At 44.2% G+C, this 20562-nt stretch overlaps 1 protein-coding gene, 1 long non-coding RNA gene and 1 pseudogene across 4 annotated transcripts in view; 1 reads left to right on the top strand and 2 right to left on the bottom strand.

Annotated features, from left to right (window-relative positions):
• LOC100397136 (N-acetyllactosaminide beta-1,6-N-acetylglucosaminyl-transferase) overlaps positions 1-20562 on the bottom strand; it is a 171921-nt gene that overhangs the window by 110182 nt on the left and 41177 nt on the right. The gene's annotated exons all lie outside the window — the stretch shown is intronic.
• LOC144582050 (uncharacterized) lies at positions 1682-12596 on the top strand. Its single transcript, XR_013533838.1, has 3 exons — positions 1682-1993; positions 5287-5591; positions 11580-12596. It is a non-coding gene; the product is annotated as an uncharacterized LOC144582050 (long non-coding RNA).
• On the bottom strand, positions 12460-12591 carry LOC118153205 (U4 spliceosomal RNA; annotated as a pseudogene).

The raw sequence follows: 20562 nt of genomic DNA, 5'->3' as shown, positions 1-20562 counted from the left end.
AGGATTTTGAAGTTACAGGCACTAAAAATCACTGCTGTAGGTGGAATACTTCCACAAGTGAGACCTCAAGCTTCTGATCACTTAGAATAATTATATGAAAGCATGCAGCCTCCCTTCTCCCAATAATTGCAATATGCCGTTCAATCAGGAGAGAGTGCAAAGAAACAGATCCTTTATGCAGTTGGGTTCCCAGGTCCTGGGATTATAGTCTCCCTGTCTTCTGGAAAACCATAGCCTACAGGTAACTAGTCTCCACTGGGCCAATCTGCCACCAGGTGTGGAAAGACTCTTTACAAGCAACGACTCTCAAAGGCCCATATTTGAAAATAAGGAAAACAGAACAGTAGCTTTGAATTTAGTTAAGCCTGAATTTACTTAGTAGAACTGTCTTTAATATCTGAAGACGGATTTTCACAGAAGGGCAGTACAACTCTACTAGTTGTCGACTTCATTTTCAATTTTCCCTGTTATCAAATGAGGTTCATACCTCACAGGAATGCTTCAAAAGCAACTAATTAAATAAAATACATTTTAGGCTGGGTGTGGTGGCTCATGCCTATAATCCCAGCACTTTAGGAGGCCGAGGCAGGTGGATCACATGAAGTCAGAAGTTAAGAGACTAGCCCCTGCCAACAGCATGAAACCCCGTCTCCACTAAAAATACAAAATGTAGCCGGGCATGGTGGCACATGCCTGTAGTCCCAGCTACTTGGGAGGCTGAGGCAGGAAAACTGCTTGAACCCAGGAGGCGTGGGTTGCAGTGAGCTGAGATCCCACCACTGTACTCTAGCCTGGGTGACAGAGTGAGACTCTGTCTCAAAAAAAAAAAAAAAAAAGTTACATGCCAGACAGTGCCAAGTACCTTATCAAATTCTGGAAACATTTTCCTTTGCCTGAAGGGAACTGAGAAACAAGGTAAACCATTAAATCAGAAGTGAAAGCTGTCCTTTCCTAGAAAGTTAAAAGTTATAACTAAGATATAGAAGGATACTAATGATTTAACGAGACATGGAAAATCCTAGTGCCCAGTAAGCTCATCACATAATGAAACAATATACAAACGTGCCTTTCTTTGGAAAAAGCCCCTGGAAACAGAAATCTCATGACCAAATGACTCACTCAACATTTTTTCATGTGCTTACTTTTATGCCTGGCACTGTGCTACATTCTGAAAACATAAAACATCCACGAAGCCCACATGAGTCCCAGCCTATTGGACCTTACACTGCGGTCGGCGATGGAATAGAGGTAACCCGGGAAGACCAGCTCCCCACCAGTTTCCTCCGTCCACCAGATTCCCAACACGGTGACCTCTACCTACCTCCCTCGGTTCCCAGGAGGATGAGATTGCCTAGAGGCGTCCTGCAGTGAACCCAGTAAGCCTGTTTAAGGTAAACGCAGTTTAACCAAAGTGTTTTAAGTGGAATAACAAAGGCTGGAATGTGAAAGTGGGAAGGTCTGTTTGCCTTCAGTTCCGCCCCAAAGGCCTGCCCTGAGACTGGAGAAGGCAAGTCTGCAGGGAGCCTGCCTGGATTTCTTAAACTGCTGGAGACCAGGTGCTACCTGACACCAGCTCATCCCAGCCTGCAGAATCCTGGAGGGCTTTGAGTTAATTGCTTTCCGCTCTAGGAATGTTAGAAGAAACCGCTCAGAAAGATAACTGCCCCGGGCGTACCTGGGTTTTTCAGGAGGATACTCCAAGATAGACCTCAGGATAATTTTTCTTGGGTGTTTTCCTAAGACTGCCCTCCAGTTTGTCCCGGAAGAGGCTGCTTTTTCCAGAGGGGAAGTTTTGGATTCCCTCACAGACCCGTTGTGTTTCAGGTTCCACCCTTCCATTTAGTTACTGGTAGGAAATTTCACAGTCTCTGCCATAGGGTAACTCCTAACAGATTTAGGTATGTGTTCCACCCAAATGTTCCCCCAACGGGGGAAGGGAAATCCTGAGGGACAACAGAATTTAGTAGAAAATGCCCTGGGCTGGAGTCAGAAGGTAAGTTCTCTCCTCTCTAATGCAAGCTGTATACCTTGAGCAAATCACTTTCTCTCCCTGAATTCTGGCTTTTCCTAGGCCAGGCAAACAGGCTCTTTACATACCCTTCCAGGAATGAACTGATTTCCTGTCCCAGGGAACGAGATAGTCCTACCGTGCATTTAGCCATGTTCCTCTCTTCTGCCACACGCTTTGCAGTTGGAAGCAGCTTATAAAATTCAGTGGGGATAAAGCAGGGCATGGAGTATGCACCTGCAGTTTCAGCACCTAGGGAGGCTGAGGCGGGAGAATTGTTTGAGCCCAGGAATTCTGAGACCAGCCTGGGGAACACAATAAAACCTGAACTTAAAAAAAAAATCCAGTGGGGTTAAAAAAAAAAATGCTTGCAATCATAAAGCCAGGATAAACTGAAGAAAGAGCAAATCAACAATTTTTTTTTTTTCTGTGACTGAGCCTTACTCTGTTGCTCAGGCTGGAATGCAGTGTCGTGATCTCAGCTCACTGCAACCCCTGTCTCCCAGTTCAAGCAATTCTCCTACCTCAGCCTCCCAAGTAGCTGGGACTGCAGGCACCCGTCACCATGCCCAGCTAATTTTTGTGTTTTTAGTAGAGATGAGGTTTCACCATGTTGGCCAGGATGGTCTCGAACTCCTGACCTCGTGATCCGCCCACCTCAGCTTCCCAAAGTGCTGGGATTACAGGTGTGAGCCACTGCACCTGGCCAATTGTACATTTTAAAACAACTCAAAGTGTAATTGGATTGTTTGTAACACAAAGGATAAATGTTTGACATGATAGAGGCACCATTTACCTTGAAGTGACTATTACATATTGCATGCCTGTATCAAAGCATCTCATGTAACCTGTAAATATATACCACTACTATGTACCAACAAAAAATTTTTAAAAAGATGACATATGATGCCAGCAGAAATTTAATAAGCATGTTCTATAAGCTAACAGTATATGTAGTGACACATAGAAGTATAATTTTATTTATTTATTTATTTATTTATTTATTTTTGAGACGAAGTCTTGCTGTACTGCCCAGGCTGGAGTGCAGTGGCGCAGTCTTGGCTCACTGTAGCCTCCACCTCCCAAGTTTGAATGACCCTCCTGCCTCACCCTCGGAATTATAGACCAGTGCCACCACACCTGGCTGATTTTTGTATTTTTCGTAAAGATGGGGATTCACCATGTTGGCCAGGCTGGTCTCAAACTCCTGACCTCAAGTGATTCATCTACCTTGGCCTCCCAAAAGTGCTGGGATTACAAGCACGAGCCACTGTGCCTGGCCAAAAGTATAATTTATTTAACATTAATTCATTGAAACAGACATGCAAAGGATATTCATGTGCCAGGTGTGAGGGCTCACACCTATAATCTCAGGGCTTTGGGAGACTGAGGCAGGTGGATCACCTGAGGTCAAGAGTTGAGACCAGCCTGATCAACATGTAGAAACCCTGTCTCTACTAAAAATACAAAATTAGCCAGGCATGATGACACATACGTGTAATCCCAGTTACTCAGGAGACAGAGTCAGGAGAATCGCTTGAACCCAGGAGGCGGAGGTTTCAGTGAGCTGAGATTGCACCATTGCACTCCAGCCTGGGCAACAAGAGTGAAACTCTGTCTCAAAATAAAAAAAAGATATTCACAAAGTCTAGAAACATAGGTGGGTATATATAATGTCATCAAGACCATTTTCAATGTGTAGCACACACACACACACACACACACACACACACACACACACTGCAGACTTTACGTGGATTGGAAATCAAGTTCCACATACCTGGAATCCTATCAAGTGTCACCTAGAAATGCTCATCAGGAGAGTAGGTATCCTTTGACCACTCAAGTAAGTCAATGGCCCTCTGGTCTTGAAGCACAAAATTAGCAAATTCCCTTGAAGGGCCACATAGGCAGAGTAAATGGTTAGATTGTGGGAGGAGGCATTTTTCTCATCCAAGTCCACAGCATGAAGGAAAACAGTTATCTCTGCTCCAAGTGCACGTATTTGGTCCTTCTGATAATACAAGGAGGAGGCAGCACCGCGGGGGTTATATTTTTCCCTTTAAGTCCCTTCAGATGCTGAACTATCTCCCTGTTGGTTTTCAGGGGGATACTTGCCTGCAGGTGTTGACAGCATACTTTGAGGGAACCTCAGAGGCCAGCAGGTCTTTCAGGCAGTGCAGGTCAGCTCAGAGCCTGGAGATCCCTGTATAGATCACAGACTCCATCTTAGAAGTCACAAAGATGTTTGTGAAGCAGCTCAGTCGCTTTCTTACAGCGTCTGTGAAAGCAGCTGGGGCCTTCTGAGCCACACGGACACAGTAGATGTTTTGGGGAGTGCAGATGGCCCTGAAGAGCCTTTCAAATGTATCTAAGTCTTTGTGGATGACCGTGACTTAGGCCAAAGGGAACTCGGCTTTGTCTTTGGACAGAGGTTCCATTATGTAGTGCTTTCGGATCGTGTATTGCTGGCAAGTTCTATTTCTCAGTGGCGTCACTGGTATATTTTCATCCGGGAACATTTTCCTGCCTGTTGCAATCATGCCACACACTTCTGCAAGGACTGAAGAGTTTGAGATTGTCCCCTGTGGAAGGTATTTTAGCGGGACTAAATGGTTGGTATACAAGAATAAAAGAGTATGAATATGGCCATCAGTCCCAGGACCAAGCCAAATGCCCTCACCTTCATCTTTCCTATGATCTCTTCTCGGTTCATCACTCACCTGATTTTATACCATTGCTGAAGTCAGTCTCACTTGAGAAGTCTGCTCTAGCAACTATTTTCAGCAAGAAGAGCAATATGACCATTTATCTAAAAAAAGGAGGATCAACCACAAAACTGTAGCTCTTCTCTTACATTGAAAAAATCAGGTGAACCTGAATCAGTGGGGCCAGCTGACCACCTCACAAAAGCCAGGCACAGTTGGGCACCTCTGGCAGGTGGATCATGAGGTCAAGAGATCGAGACCATCCTGGTCAACATGGTGAAACCCCATCTGTACTAAAAATGCAAAAAATTAGCTGGGCATCGTGGCGCGTGCCTGTAATCCCAGCTACTCAGGAGGCTGAGGCAGGAGAATTGCCTGAACCCAGGAGGCGGAGGTTGCGGTGAGCCGAGATCACACCATTGCACTCCAGCCTGGGTAACAAGAGCGAAACTCTGTCTCAAAAAAAAAAAAGACCCTAGCAAATCGGCCACACTGCCAGCTCAGGGTGTTTTTTCCACATGGAGTAAGGGTGAAATGTATGTTCATTAGGCACCTCTTTTCCCCATACAGAGCCACCATCACCATCACTGATGTCACCTTTGAATGCAAGGGACACTATATTTCTTCAACTTCAGGCAATCACAGTTGTCCTGAGGTTGGTCGCCATTTACATGGACAGTACCCAGAACTGCTCAATAGTGGAGTCTCTTTACCTAAAATTAAGGATCAAGAATTTATAGTATTTCAGGATTCGAAGGAATCTGGCAGATTCTTCCCACCAACTTATTCAATTTACATATGGAGAACACTGTCAATGAACCGTGATGACTGTTCTATCACACTTTGTCTCCGTTTTCTCACTGATGGCCTGAGAGGTAAGCACTGACATTATATCCATTTTGCACAGGAAGAAATTAAGCCCAAAGATATGCTATCTTGTCTGATATCCAGTAATGAGTTAGTGGTAGCATGGGGTTTGCAAACCTAACTTCTGTTTTCTTAGAGATGGGGTCCGGCTCTGTGCTCAGGCTGGAGTGCAATGGAACAATCATGGCTCACTGCCGCATCAACCCCTGGACTCAAACCATCCTTCTGCCTCAGTCTCTTGAGTAGCTGAGACTAGAGGTGCGAGACACATTGCTTGGCTAATTACAATTATACACACACACACACACACACACACACGTATTTTTTTTTTTTTTTGAGACAGAGTTTTGCTCTTGCTGCCCAGGCTGGAGTGCAATGGTACTCAGCTGGCAATGGTACTCAACATAGTGAGACCCCATCTCTTGGAAAAAAAAAAAAATTTTAAGGCCAAGTGCAGTGGCACACATCTGTAATCTCAGCTCATTGCAACCTGTGCCTTCCAGATTCAAGCAATTCTCCTGCCTCAGCCTCCCAAGTAGCTGGCATTACAGGTGCCCACCACCATGCCCAGCTAATTTTTATAAATATGTTTAAATATTTTTATTTTTTTGGCCTCCCAAAGCGCTGAGATTACAGGTGTGTGCCACTGCACTTGGCCTTAAAATTTTTTTTTTTTTTTTTAGAGATGGGGTCTCACTATGTTGCCCAGGCTGGTCTTGAACTCCTAGGCTCAAGTGATTCTCCTGCCTTGATTTCCCAAAGGGATTATAGGCATGAGCCACTGTGCCTGGCCTCAAACCTAATTATTCTAATTGGATAGGCCGTCTACCTGGAATATTCTCTTCCCCTGCCTTTTCTTGAGTTCCTACTCATTTTTTTTTTTTGAGCAGAGTTTTGCTATTGTTACCCAGACTGGAGTGCAATGGTATGATCTCGGCTCACCGCAACCTCTGCCGTCTGGGTTCAAGCAATTCTCCTGCCTCAGCCTCCCGAGTAGCTGGGACTATAGGCGTGCACCACCATGCCCAGCTAATTTTTATATTTTTTGTAGAGACGGGGTTTCTCCTCGTTGACCAGGAAGGTCTCGATCTCTTGACCTCGTGATCCGCCCACCTCGGCCTCCCAAAATTCTGGGATTATAGACGTGAGCCACCGTGCCCGGCCTGAGTTCCTACTCATCTTTCAGGTCCCTACGTGACACTGCTTCCCTGGTGACCCTTCCTTGCCCTTCCAAGTCTGGGTTAGAAGCCCTTTCACCTGCCCTAATAACACCTTGTATTCCCTACAGTTGCTTGTTTGTTTGATCTACCACTAGTCTGTGGAGGACCATTTGTTTTTAAAAATTTTTATGTTTGTATGTATGTATTTGAGATGGAGTTTTGATCTTGTTGCCCAGGCTGGAGTGCAATAGCACAATCATGGCTCACCATAACCTCTGCCTCCCAAGTTCAAGTGATTCTCCTGCCTCAGCCTCCCGAGTATCTGGGATTACAGGTGCGTACTACCATGCCCAGCTAATTTTTGTATTTTTAATAGAGACAGGGTTTCACCATGTTGGTCAGGTTGGTCTCAAAATCCTGACCTCGTTATCTGCCCACCTCAGCCTTTCAAAGTGCTGGGATTACAGGTGTGAGCCACTGTGCCCGGCCTGAGATGAATCTTAAAAATCAAAATTTCCCCAGTGTTCCAGGCACACTCAAAGCAAAATTAAATAGAGGTTCAGCATCCCTAGTCTGAAAATCTGATATCTGAAATGCTCCAAAATCCAAAACTTTTTGAGAGTTGATGTGACACCATTGGTGGAAAATTCTACACCTGACCTCATATGATGGATTGCAGTCTAATAGCAGTCAAAACTTTGTTTCTTCGACAAAATTATTTAAAATAGTGTATAAAATTATCTCCAGGCTAAGGTGTATATGAAATATAAATGAATTTTATGTTCAGACTTGGGTCCCATCCCCAAGACATCTCATTATATATATATGCACATATTCCAAACTTAAAAAGATTTGAAATTTAGAACACTTCTGGTAGCAACCATTTTGGATATGGGATACTCAATCTGTAGTTTCATTTTATTTATTTATTTTATTTTATTTTTATTGAGACAGTTTCACTCTTGTTACCCAGGCTGGAGTGCAATGGCGCGATCTCGGCTCACCGCAACCTCCACCTCCTGGGTTCAGGCAATTCTCCTGCCTCAGCCTCCTGAGTAGCCGGGATTACAGGCACGTGCCACCATGCCCAGCTAATTTTTTGTATTTTTAGTAGAGACGGGGTTTCACCATGTTGACCAGGATGGTCTGGATCTCTTGACCTCGTGATCCACCCACCTCGGCCTCCCAAAATGCTGGGATTACAGGCGTGAACCATTGCGCCCGGCCCATTTTACTTATTTTAATGTAACTTAACTGAGCATCAAATTTTAAATTCCTTTTTAAAAAAATTTAGAAAACTTAAATGGCTACATAAGATGACAGTCCAGTGACAGACATGGAAAAAGGCTTAGAGGTCATCTCACCCATCACATCATTTTATACAGGAAAGGAAAATGCCATCCAGAGAAGGAAAGTCACAAAGCCATCTAGCCCCAGACCTGGGAGTGGTAGCAGACCACAGCTGGTCAGACACAAGAAGCTGCTTCCAAAAATGTTTCTTTCCATTTTTCCTACAATGAAGATGTCAGAAAATAAACAAAACAAATTAAAAAAATTTTTTTTGAGATGGAGTCTCACTCTGTCTCCAGGCTGGAGTGCAGTGGCGTGACCTTGGCTCACTGCAACCTCCCCCTTCCAGGGTCAAGCAATTCCCCTTCCTCAGCATTTTGAGTAGCTGGGACTATAGGCGTGTGCCACCACACCTGGCTAATTTTTTGTATTATAGTAGAGACGGGGTTTCACCATATTGGCCAGGTTGGTCTCAATCTCCTGACCTCGTGATCCGCCTGCCTCAATCTTCCAAAGTGCTGGGATTATAGGCATAAGCCACTGTGCCCGGCCTAGAAAACAAAATTTTATAAGCATGTTTCTAGCTCTAACTCACTATTCAACTGAAGGACAAATTAAATAGGGAGTGAGATAATCTTAACTTCATGAGATTTGTTCTTATGTGTAGTTTCTACCCTGAGAAACCAATCTATGGTAAAGATAATATTTGTGTTTTCAATGAGGCTGGTAAAACATTAGAACTTTGAAGCTCAGAGCGATAACATTTATTCATTCGTGCGAACCTTATCAGGATTAGGCAAATCTAATCAAAGCAAGCCAAAATGATCTGGAAAGTTTGTGACCAAAACCAATAGGTGTATTCAATACTCCTTTGAAGGGCACCTAATTCCAATAACATTTTTATTTATAAATGTCCTCTAAGTCTTTTATCTTCTGCAATAAATTATTTCTCACAAATACCAAATACAAGGGTTAGTCCAATACATCAGCCTGTTTTCCAGCATGTACTTGATATCTCCAGGATGAGGACATGCTGTGGGTCTTTTCACACTTCTCTCTCCCGTCACCCACCCCTCTCCTTCTGGATTTAACATATTGTTGCATTTCTATCAAATTAGCTGGAATGGAACAGTAGTGTTTAATCAGGTATACCCACTGCCACGGGAACCTGCAACTTCAAATTCTACCCCTAATCACCGATGTTGACTTGTTAAAACATTTTTTTTTTTTTTTTGAGACGGAGTCTTGCGACCTCACCCAGACTGGAGTGCCATGGTGTGATCTCGGCTCACTGCAACCTCCACCTCCCAGGTTCAAGCGATTCTCATGCCTCAGTCTCCTAAGTAGCTGGGATTATAGGCATCTGCCACCATGCCCGGCTAATTTTTGTATTTTTATTAGGGATAGGGTCTCACCATGTTGGCCAGGCTGGTCTTGAACTTCTGACTTCAGGTGATGCACTTGGCCTCCCAAAGTAGCTGGGATTTTAGGTGCCCACCACCACACCTGTGAGCCACCATGCCTGGCAGTAGTTTTGTTTTTTTTGTGTTTTCTTTTTTTTTTTGAGACAGAGTCTTGCTCTGTTGCCCAGGCTGGAGTGCAGTCATGCTATCTCAGCTCATTGCAAACTCCGCCTCCTGGGTTCAAGCGATTCTCCTGTCTCAGCCTCCCAAATAGCTGGGATTACAGATGTGTGCCACCACACCTGGCTAATTTTTTGTATTTTTAGTGGAGATGGGGTTTCATCATGTTGGCTAGGCTGGTTTCAAACTCCTAACCTCAAGTGATCCAACTGTCTCGGCCTCCCAAAGTGCTGGGATTATAGGCATGAGCCACTGCACCCAGACCAAACAGTTTTTTAAATGATTTAAATAACACATACCATAAAATTTACCATCCGAACCATCTTCAAGTGTGCAATAGAATAGGGTTAACTATATTGCATGCTGTTGTATGACAGATATCGAGAACTCTCTCACCTTTGCATAATTGAAACTTCAAACTCATCAAAGAACAACTCCCCATTTGCTGACCCCTCAACTCTTGGCAACCATATTCTGCTTTTTGTTTTCATGAGTTTGATTATTTATTTAGAGACAGAGTTTCGCTCTTGTCACCAAGGCTGGAGTGCAGTGGTGCCATCTTGGCTCACTGCAACCTCCCACCCCTGGGTTCAAGCAATTCTCCTGCCTCAGCGTCCTCTAGGAGCTGGGATTACAGGTGCCCAGCCCATTTTTGTATTTTTAGTAGAGATGGGGTTTTGTCACATTGGCCAGGCTGCTCTCGAACTCCTGACCTCTGGTGATCCACCTGCCTCGGCCTCCCAAAGGGCTGGGATTACAGGCATGAGCCACCTCACCTGGCTCAAGTTTGATTACTTTAAATATCCCACGTTTGTGAAATCATGCAGTATTTTTCTTTTTGTGACTGGCTAATTTCACTTAGCATAATGCTTGCTAAGCATCTTTGGCATCCACCGGCCTACCCAACAAACATGAGCTGAAGGCCTAGTGCTGGGTAACATTGCCAGGAATAGCTGTTATACTAGAAAAATCTACTTGTAAAATGGTAAAAATAGCAATATGGGTTTGTAGAGGGTTTTCACACATACTGTGTCATCATCATTTAAGACAGGGTTTCTCACCCTTGGCATTATTGATATTTTAAACCAGATAATTGGCTGTGGTGGGGGCTGTCTTGTTCACTGTTGGATGTTTAGCAGCATACTGGCGTCTACCCACTAGATGCCAGTAGCATCTTCTCTCTCCAGTTGTGACAACCAAAAATGTCTCCAGGCATTGCTAAATGTCCCTATGGGTCCACCTTCCAATAAGGTGGACCAATAAGCTACCTTCCAAAAGAAGTAAAATGCAGCTAACAAAACTTTATGAGGTTTGTACAATGACTTGTAATAGCTGGGCATGGTGACATGCACCTGTAGTATCAATTACTTGGGAGGCTGAAGTGGGAGGATTCCTGGAGCCCCAGATTGAAGGCTGCAGTGCATCGAGATCCAGCCTGTGAATAGCCATGTACTCCAGCCTGGGCAACATAGCAAGACCTGCTCTCTAAAAAGCAAAACAAACAAACAAACAAAAACAGTGTATGAAGCTACCTGGCACATAACAGACACTTAATAAATAAGAGTTGTGGTTCACGCCCATAATCCCAGCACTGTGGGAGGCTGAGATGGGTGGATCACCTGAGATCAGGAGTTCAATACCAGCCTGGCCAACATGGTGAGATCCTGTCTCTACTAAAAATACAAAAAATTAGCCAGGCATGGTGGTAGGTGCCTGTAATCTCAGCTACTTAAGAGGCTGAGGCAGAAGAATTGATTGAACCCAGAAGGCAGAGGTTGCAGTGAGCCAAGATGGTGCCATTGCACTCCAGCCTGGGCAACAAGAGCAAAACTCCGTCTCAAAAAAAATTATTATTTAATAACATCATATAAAATATGTGAAATTGAGTAGCTGGATATTAAGTACAACCATTAATGGGACACTGAACAATAGAGGGTCACTGGATAGGATTTTTTTTTTTCAGATGGAGTTTCGCTCTTGTTGCCCAGGCTGGAGTGCAATGGCGTGATCTCAGCTCACTGAAACCTCTGCCTCCCAGGTTCCAGCAATTCTCCTGCCTCAGCCTCCCGAGTAGCTGGGATTACAGGCATATACCAGCGCACCTGGTTAATTTTGTATTTTTAGTAGAGATGGGGTTTCTCCATGTTGGTCAGGCTACTCTGGAACTCCTGACCTCAGGTGACCAGCCTGCCTCAGCCTCCCAAAGTGTTGGGATTACCTGACAGGAATATTTTTATTTGAAATCTGGCTCTACCTCTAATTAGATATGTGCTCTTGGCAAAAATCACTGAGTCTCTTTGGGTCTCAGTTCTACCAACTGTCAAGGGAGATTAAATAAACTTGCTGTGTGTACTTTATAAGGTTATAAACTTGTATAATAAAGGAAGGTACTTTGAAAGTATAAACTTGTTACACATGCACGCCATTGGTATGATGTAAATTTTCTGTAACAACTTTATTGAGACTTAATTCATATACCATACAATTCTCCCATTTGAAATGTACAGTGCAGTGGTTTTCAGTATATTCACACAAGATTATGCAACCATTATCTCCATCTAATTCCACAATATACGATATTATCCCTAAAGAAACCATCTAACCATTACATGACTGTCCCAACTCCCTGAGTCCCTGAGAGCTACTAATTTATCTTCTGATTCTAAAATTTTTCCTGTTCTGAACATTTCACAACTAGAATCTGGTATAAATTTTACTAGTTCTCTTCACAGTACTGTAACAGTCTAAGCTGTCTCACATCCTTTTTGGAAGAGGGGAGGGGTGTTTGTTTTATTAGAGTAAACAATAGTATGTTCTTTTTGTCAATTTTTTTTTCAATTCAGACTCCATAGAGACTGTCAAAAATTGCCAATGACTATATTTCAAATCGTCACGGGAGGGTATTGGGAGAAGTTTTCAATTAGCAATAATCACGCCGCAGATAAACCTCATTGGCTACGATACCGTGCAAAGCTGTCAATAATATTTTTTAACAATTTTTTTTGAGACAGAGTCTCCCTCTGTCACCCAGGCTGGAGTGTAGTGGTGCAATCTCAGCTCACTGTAACCTCCACCTCCAGGGTTCAAGAAATCCTCCTGCCTCAGCAACCCAAGTAATTGTTATTACTGGCACCTACCACCACGCCAGGCAAATTTTTGTAGTTTTAGTAGAGACAGGGTTTCACCGTGTTGTTCACGCTGGTCTCAAACTCCTGACCTCAGGTGATCTGCCTGCCTTGACCTCTCAAAGTGCTGGGATTACAGGTATGAGCCACTGTGCCTGGCTGTATTTTAGTAACATTTTTATCACAGAAATAGCTCAGGAATAGAGAAGTGTTCTAAAATTTTTGCCATGTTGCTCAATGAATGTTTCTCAAACCACCTCTGTGGCTGATGCCCATGCAGAAAAGACCTGTGAAATAGTATTGTGAAGCACCCTCATATTTCCGCCAGCAGTGAGGATTTTCCTTTGTTCTTTGATGTTAATATTTGCTTTAGGTCTAAGTCCCATAGGGGGCCCGTTTATTCTCAGCCAGTTTGCACAAGAAAGGAAGGCTTGTGAAATGCTCTATGAACAGGTTTAGCCAATCGAACGTTTGGCGTGGTATTGTCAGGAAGCTTGCCTCTCACCAGAAGGGGAACTTCTGGGACGTGTCACTGCACCAGACCGTTGCTAGGTGGAGGTCTGGCAGCTCCAGTGGAATACTTGAAAGTGGTTTGGAATGGACCACTGCGATCCCATTTTTTGTGTGTGTAAAGTCTCACCATCTTGTCCAGGATGGTTTTGAACTCCTGGGCTCAAGCAGTCCTTCCACTTCAGCCTCCCAAAGTGCTGGGATTACAAGTGTGGGCCACCATGTCTAGCCCCTAATTTTTAATATTTATTCATGCTCTTCTTAAAAAATGCCTTTACTATAGGACTTCTTAAAAATGCCAAGGACTGAGGCAGATATGTGCTAAGCACTTGGGATACAGGGGTGAGAGACAGTCACATTTTTTTTTTTTTTTTTGAGACAGAGTTTCTTTTTTTTTTTGAAACGGAGTTTCGCTGTTGTTACCCAGACTGGAGTGCAATGGCATAATCTCGGCTCATTGCAACCTCGGCCTTCTGGGTTCAAGCAATTCTCCTGCCTCAGCCTCCCGAGTAGCCGGGACTACAGGCGCGCACCACCATGCCCAGCTAATTTTTGTATTTTTAGTACAGACGGGATTTCACCTTGTTGACCAGGATGGTCTCAATCTCTTGTTGTGATCCACCTGCCTTGGCCTCCCAAAGTGCTGGGATTATAGGCGTGAGCCACCGAGCCTGGCCGAGACAGAGTCTCAAAAAAAAAAAAAAAAAAGTTTAGCCAGTCTGGAGTGCAGTGGTGTGATCTCAGGTCACTGCAAACTCCGCCTCCTGGGTTCAAGCCATTCTCCTGCCTCAGCCTCTTTAGTGGCTGGGACTACAGGCGCCTGCCACCATATCTGGCTAATTTTTGTATTTTTAGTAGAGACAGGATTTCACCATGTTGGCCAGGCTGGTCTTGAACTCCTGACCTCAGGTAATCTGCCTGCCTTGGCCTCCCAAAGTGCTGAGATTACAGGTGTGAGCCACCATGCCTGGTCCAGACACACATGCTACACAGATATGCACTCATACATTCACACATACACAATAAGAAGTCTGGGATGTATACACAGGAATGTTAACAGTGGTTTTCCCTGAGTTGTAGCATTATGGATTATTTTTGTTACTTTCACTCTCTTCCAGAGCTTGCACTGCTTTTACAAGTGGGGAAAAGATTTTGTTCAGTCTCAATTTGCAGAGCTAATTTCTGAAATCCAGAAATGTCACAGTGGAAAGCACATCTGCTCCAGCAGTATCACAGTGTACCAAATATCGCATCCTCAGACAGCTCCATGTTTCAAACTATGGTAGGAAATCTGAAATTTCTGAGAGAAACACCCAGAGACTTCTGGACGGTATATGTTCATGAAAAGAAAAAATATATCATCTGGTATTTTTATGAAGTTCTTTTTTGCATTATGAAAAATTTAATTCACTTTAATGAAATTAAGAGATTAATCAAGAATAAATTAAAACACTATCTTTTTTGTCTTTTCTTTTCTCTTTCTTTCTTTCTTTTTTTTTTTGACAGGTTCTCACTCTGTTGCCCAGGCTGGAGTGCAGTGGCACAATCTTGGCTCACCGCAAACTCCGACTCCCTGGTTCAAGCGATTCTCCTGCCTCAGCCTCCTGAGTAGCTGGGATTACAGGCATGCACCACCACACCCAGCTTATTTTTGTATTTTTAGTAGAGATGAGGTTTCACCATGTTGACCAGGATGGTCTCAATCTCCTGACCTCATGATTTGCCCACCTTGGCCTCCCAAAGTGCTGGGATTACAGGTGTGAGCCACTATATCCGCCCCCACTATCCTTTTTTCTACATATTCTTTCCAGATCCAGGAAAGGGTTTGGGGGAGGGAAGCAGTCATTTCTGGCCTTCTCTTGCCTTCTGACCTCCAGGCCACTGAAGCACACAAGCCAATGCCACATTTAATAACCTTCAGAGACAGATGTTTGTAAAGTGGAACCCTGGCTTGATTAATTCAAACTGTGCCTAAAACCAAGGTTTATTTTGTTTTATTGCCTTATATTTGAAATTTAAATGTCTACTGGTTATTGATCAACTTTTATTATGGATTTACTGGCACAAAAAGGTGATCTGAAAAATGCTAATCTCTCCCACCTTGAAGGTTGACAATTTAAACTAGTTCAGTAAAAGATCTGAGAAGTCACGCAGTAAAGAAACTTGCTTGGCTTTATTTCACCCAGTGTTTACCAAACTAATTTTTTCAGCTAAGTTTCTTTTTTTTTTTTTTTTTGAGATGGAGTTTCACTCTTATTGCCCAGGCTGGAGTGCAATGGTGCGATTTCAGCTCACCACAACCTCCACCTTTCAGGTTCAGACAATTCTCCTGCCTCAGCCTCCAGAGTAGCTGGGATTACAGGCATGTACCACCATGCCCAGCTAAGTTTGTATTTTTAGTAGAGATGGGGTTTCTCACCATGTTAGCTAGGCTGATCTCGAACTTTTGATCTCAAGTGATCTGCCCACCTCGGCCTTCCAAATTGCTGGGATTACAGGCATGAGTCACAGTGCCTAGGCCTTCTCTGAGATTTTTTTTTTTTTCCAAAATGGGGATAGTAGACATCTTTCTTTCTTTCTTTATTTTCATTTTAGAGACAGCGTCTGGCTTTGTCATCCCAGCTGGAGTGCAGTGGTGTGATCATAGCTCACTGCAGCTTCCTGGACTCAAGTGATCCTCCCCTCTTAGCAACCCACGTACCTGGGAGACTATAGAGGTAGTAGAGGTGTGCACCACCACACTGGAATTTTTTTTTTTTTAATTTTGTAGAGATGGGGTCTTGCTACGTTGCCCCTGGTGATCTCAAACTCCTTGCCTCAAGCGATCCTAGCACCTAAGTCTCCCAAAGTGCTAGGATTACAGGTGTGAGCCAGCATACTGTGCCACTTAATACTTATAATAACTCTGTATTATAAGTATTAAGTGGCACAGTATAAATGTGTGTGTAAAGCACTACTTTTACTAGGTAAAAGACTTGGCGCGTAGTAGATACCCAATACATGAGATGTCTTGGCCCTCATTAATTAATTCAATAAATATATATTAGTCCCTATTATGTGCAGTTCTACTGCCTTTAAGGAGCCTACATTTTAGTGGGGGAAACCAACAATAAACTAATAGTAAGTATATAGTACACTAGATAGTAGTAAATGCCATACAGAATAAAAAACAAGGCAAAGAGAGGTAATGCATTCTAATTTAGGCTTGGGATACATGTGCAAAATATCTTATAGCCCACCTGTTAAAATATCATAGCTGGGTGTGATGGCTCATGCCTGTAATCCCAGCATTTTGGGAGGCCGAGGCAGGTGGATCACCTGAGGTCAGGAATTTGAGACGAGCCTGGCCAACATGGTGAAGTCCCATCTCTACTAAAAATATAAAAATTAGCCAGGCATGGTGGCAGGCACCTGTAGTCCCAGCTACTTGGGTGGCTGAGGCAGGAGAATTCCTTGAACCCAGGAGATGAAGGTTGTAGTGAGCCAAGATCACACCATTGCACTCTAGCCTGGGTGACAGAGTGAGACTCCATCACAAAAAAACAAAACAAAACAAAGCAACTGTTTATTGAATACTTTATTTCATTGGATTCTCACAGCAATGCTGTAAAGTACGGGTAAAATTATCCTCATTAAGCAAATGAGAAGTCTCAGGCTCAGGACGATTAAGTTCCTCTGAAAAAGCTGACAGGGTCCAGATCATTTAGCATCACTAGGCTGCTGTTATTAAAGTACAAATCTGCACCTCCTCCCCACCCTCCAGTCCTTTCACAGAGTGTGGTGTGGCTATAATATCCTCCATGGGCCGGCCGCAGTGGCTCTGCCTCTAATCCAAGTACTTTGGGAGGCCAAGGCAGGAGGATCACTTGAGCCCAGGAGTCAAGACCAGCCTGGGAAACATAGTGGGACCTCATCTCTATCCAAAATAAAAAAGATCATGTGGCCCAGTGCAGTGGCTCATGCCTGTATAATCCCAGCACTTTGGGAGGCAGAGGTAGGTGGATCACCTGAGGTCAGGATTTCAAGACCAGTTTGGCCAATATGGCAAAATACCATCTCTGTTAAAAATACAACAAAAAATCAGCCAGGCACGGTGGCCCATGCCTGTAGTTCCAGCTACTTGTGAGGCTGGGGTCAGAGGATGGCTTGAGCCCAGGAGGTTGCGGCTGAAGTTGTTTTGTTTTGTTTTTTTGAGATGGAGTCTTACTCACTCAGAGTAAGACTTACCATCTCTTGCTAATCTTTCTCTCATATACTCTTATTAGTGTTAATTTTATTTAGCAAACACTTAATATTTTACAACTAGGCCGGGTGCGGTGGCTCATGCCTGTAATCCCAGCACATTGGAGGCTGGGGCGGGCAGATCACAAGGTCAAGAGATTGAGACCATCCTGGCCAACATGGTGAAAACCTGTCTCTACTAAAAATACACAAAAAAAAAATAGTCGGGCATGGTGGCACATGTCTGTGGTCCCAGCTACTCGGGAGACTGAGGTGGAAGAATCGCTTGAACCCAGGAGGCAAAGGTTGCAGTGAGCTGAGATTGCGCCACTGCACTTCAGCCTGGTGACAGAGCAAGACTCATCTCAAAAAAAAAAAAGTTTTACAACTAATAAACACAAGTCTCTTTCCAAGTGCTTCATCAATATTAATCTTTTTTTTTTTTTTGAGATGGAGTTTCGCTCTTGTTGCCCAGGCTGGAGTGCAGTGGCAACATCTTGGCTCACTGCAACTTCAGCCTCTCAGGTTGAAATGATTCTCTTACCTCAGCTTCCCGAGTAGCTGTGATTACAGGCATGTGCCACTATGCCTGGCTAATTTTTTTGTATTTTTAGTAGAGATAGGGTTTCTCCATGTTCGTCAGGCTGGTCTCAAACTCCTGACCTCAGGTGATCTGCCCTCCTTGGCCTCCCAAAGTGCTGGGATTGCAGGTGTGAGCCACCACACCCAGCCTTCTTAAACCAATCCTTTTAGTCCAGTGAAAGATAATTGGAATGAACAGCTCCATTACTCTTGCCAATACAGGCAAAATAGGTTCATGCTGTCTTGAAGAGTAGCTGAGCAAAAGCCACCTCAGTGTTCGGCGTCGGGCCCCAGGTCCTGGGGAGAAAGTGGGCCATGCACATAAGGAGAACAGGACTTTTTTTGAGAGAGGGAGTTAGGGCCCAGTCACTCAGCCCCTGTTCCCTATGAATCAACTTCAGGATCCCTGGCAAAGTGGCCCAGAGCAGCTCCAATTAAGGTCAGGTGCTGGGAAGGGCAATAGGACAACTCAAGTAAAGCTGCTCTGGCGGGGTGCAGTGGCTCACACCTGCAATCCCAGCACTTTGGGAGGCTGAGGCAGGTGGATTACGAGGCTAGGCATTTGAGACCAGCCTGGCCAATGTGGTGAAACCCTGCCTCTACTAAAAATACAAAAATTAGCCAGTTGCAGTGGCACATGCTTGTAATCCCAGCTACGTGGGAAGCTGAGGCAGGAGAATCGCTTGAACCTGAGAGACGGAGGTTGCAGTGTGCTAAAATTGTGCCACTTGCACTCCAGCCTGGGTGACAGAGTGAGACTCTGCCTCAAAAAAAAAAAGAAGCCACTCGGAAGGGAAGAAAGATGGGCTACAGGCTGGCCCTGGTGGCAAGGAGCCCGTGGGAAGAAGAGGTGGAAGTGTGGGTGCTGTGGGGTTGCTGACGCTGGAGCAGGTTCTCACGATCCCTCTGGGGCTTGCCTGCCTAAATGAAGTGGTCCATGCATGGGACGAAGGATGTTTGTTTTTGAGCTGTGAGGCACCGGCCTTAGGCCTTCTGGGGCTCCACGCCCTCCCCTCTGAGGCAAACCCCACCAGCCCTGGAAGCAGCCTGCACTTCCACCTCCCAAGCATCAAAGCTTTGGATCGGCTATTGCTAAACTTTCTTCCTAGAAGCCTTTACCAGTTCATACTCCTACCACAAGTGCATCATTCTTTTTCATTCTTGCCAACCCGAAGAAGGGAAAGGGCTCTATTGTTTCATTCACATTTGATGACTACGGAGCGTGAGCCTATTACCATATGCTTTTCTCTCTTGTCCCTAAAATTCCATTTCTGGGATATAATCTAAAGAAATTCTCAAAACTATAGATGTTCAAGAATGTTCGTATGGCATAGTTTATTCTTTATTTTTTTTTTGCAGGAGACTGGAATTTTATTATTACTCAAATCAGTCTCCCCAAGCATTTGGGAGCAGAATTTTTAAGGATAACTTGTTGCGGGGGGTGGGGAAGGCAGTGAGCCAGGAGTGCTGACTGGTCAGAGATGAAATCACAGGGAGTCGGAGCTGTCTTCTTGTGTTCAGGCAGTTCCTGGGTGGGGGCCACGAGATCAGATGAGCTGGTTTATAGATCTGGGTGTTTTATAGATAGCTAATCCATCAAGTACAGGGTCTGAAAATTATCTCAAGCGTTGATCTTAGGAGCAGTTTAGGGAGAGTCAGAATCTTCTAGTCCGATGGCATTGTTTATAATAGAAGCAAAAATAAAGATAATCTAAATGTCCATAAATAGGAACTGGCTATTAGAAATTATGGTGTGTTCATATTGCAGAGGGCCATGCAGTTGGTTATAGATTGAAGTTGACCAGCAGAGACAGACAAATTCCTTAGGAACATGCAGATAAATGAAAAAATATATACACTATGTAACAATATATTAATATATCCCATTTATGATTTTTAAGTGTTTGCATATATATAGTATGCATATAAATTCATTGAAAAGGAACTAAAGGCAAGTGAAAGTGTTAATGGTGAGCACCTTTGATAAAAGAAGGTCCAGGCATGTGGCTCATGCCTGTAATCCCAGCACTTTGGGAGGCTGAGGAGGGATTGCTTGAGGTCAGGAGTTCAAGATTAGCCTGGGAAACAACCCTGCCTCTAGAAAAAAACTGAAATATTAGCCAGGTGTGACGTGCATGTCCTCCTGTCATCCTAGCTACTTGAGAGGCTGAGGCAGGAAGAGTGCTTGAGCCCAGGAGTTTGGGGCTACAGTGAGCTATGATTGTGCCACTGGACTCCAGCCTAGGCAATGGAGTGAGACTCCATTTCTAAAAGAAATTAATTAATAAAAATGAAGAGAATGGGCCGGGCAGGGTGGCTCACACCTGTAATCCCAGCACTCTGGGAGGCCGTGGCAGGTGGATCACGAGGTCAGGAGTTCGAGACCAGCCTGACCAACAATGTGAAACCCCCATCTCTACTAAAAATACAAAAATTAGCCAGGCGTGGTGTCAGGCACCTGTAATCCCAGCTACTTAGGAGGCTGAGGTAGGAGAATCAATCGCTTGA

Source organism: Callithrix jacchus, chromosome 4, assembly GCF_049354715.1.
Source record: "Callithrix jacchus isolate 240 chromosome 4, calJac240_pri, whole genome shotgun sequence".
In the NCBI taxonomy this organism is placed as follows: domain Eukaryota; kingdom Metazoa; phylum Chordata; class Mammalia; order Primates; family Cebidae; genus Callithrix; species Callithrix jacchus.
This window is presented reverse-complemented; position numbering and strand designations above follow the sequence as displayed.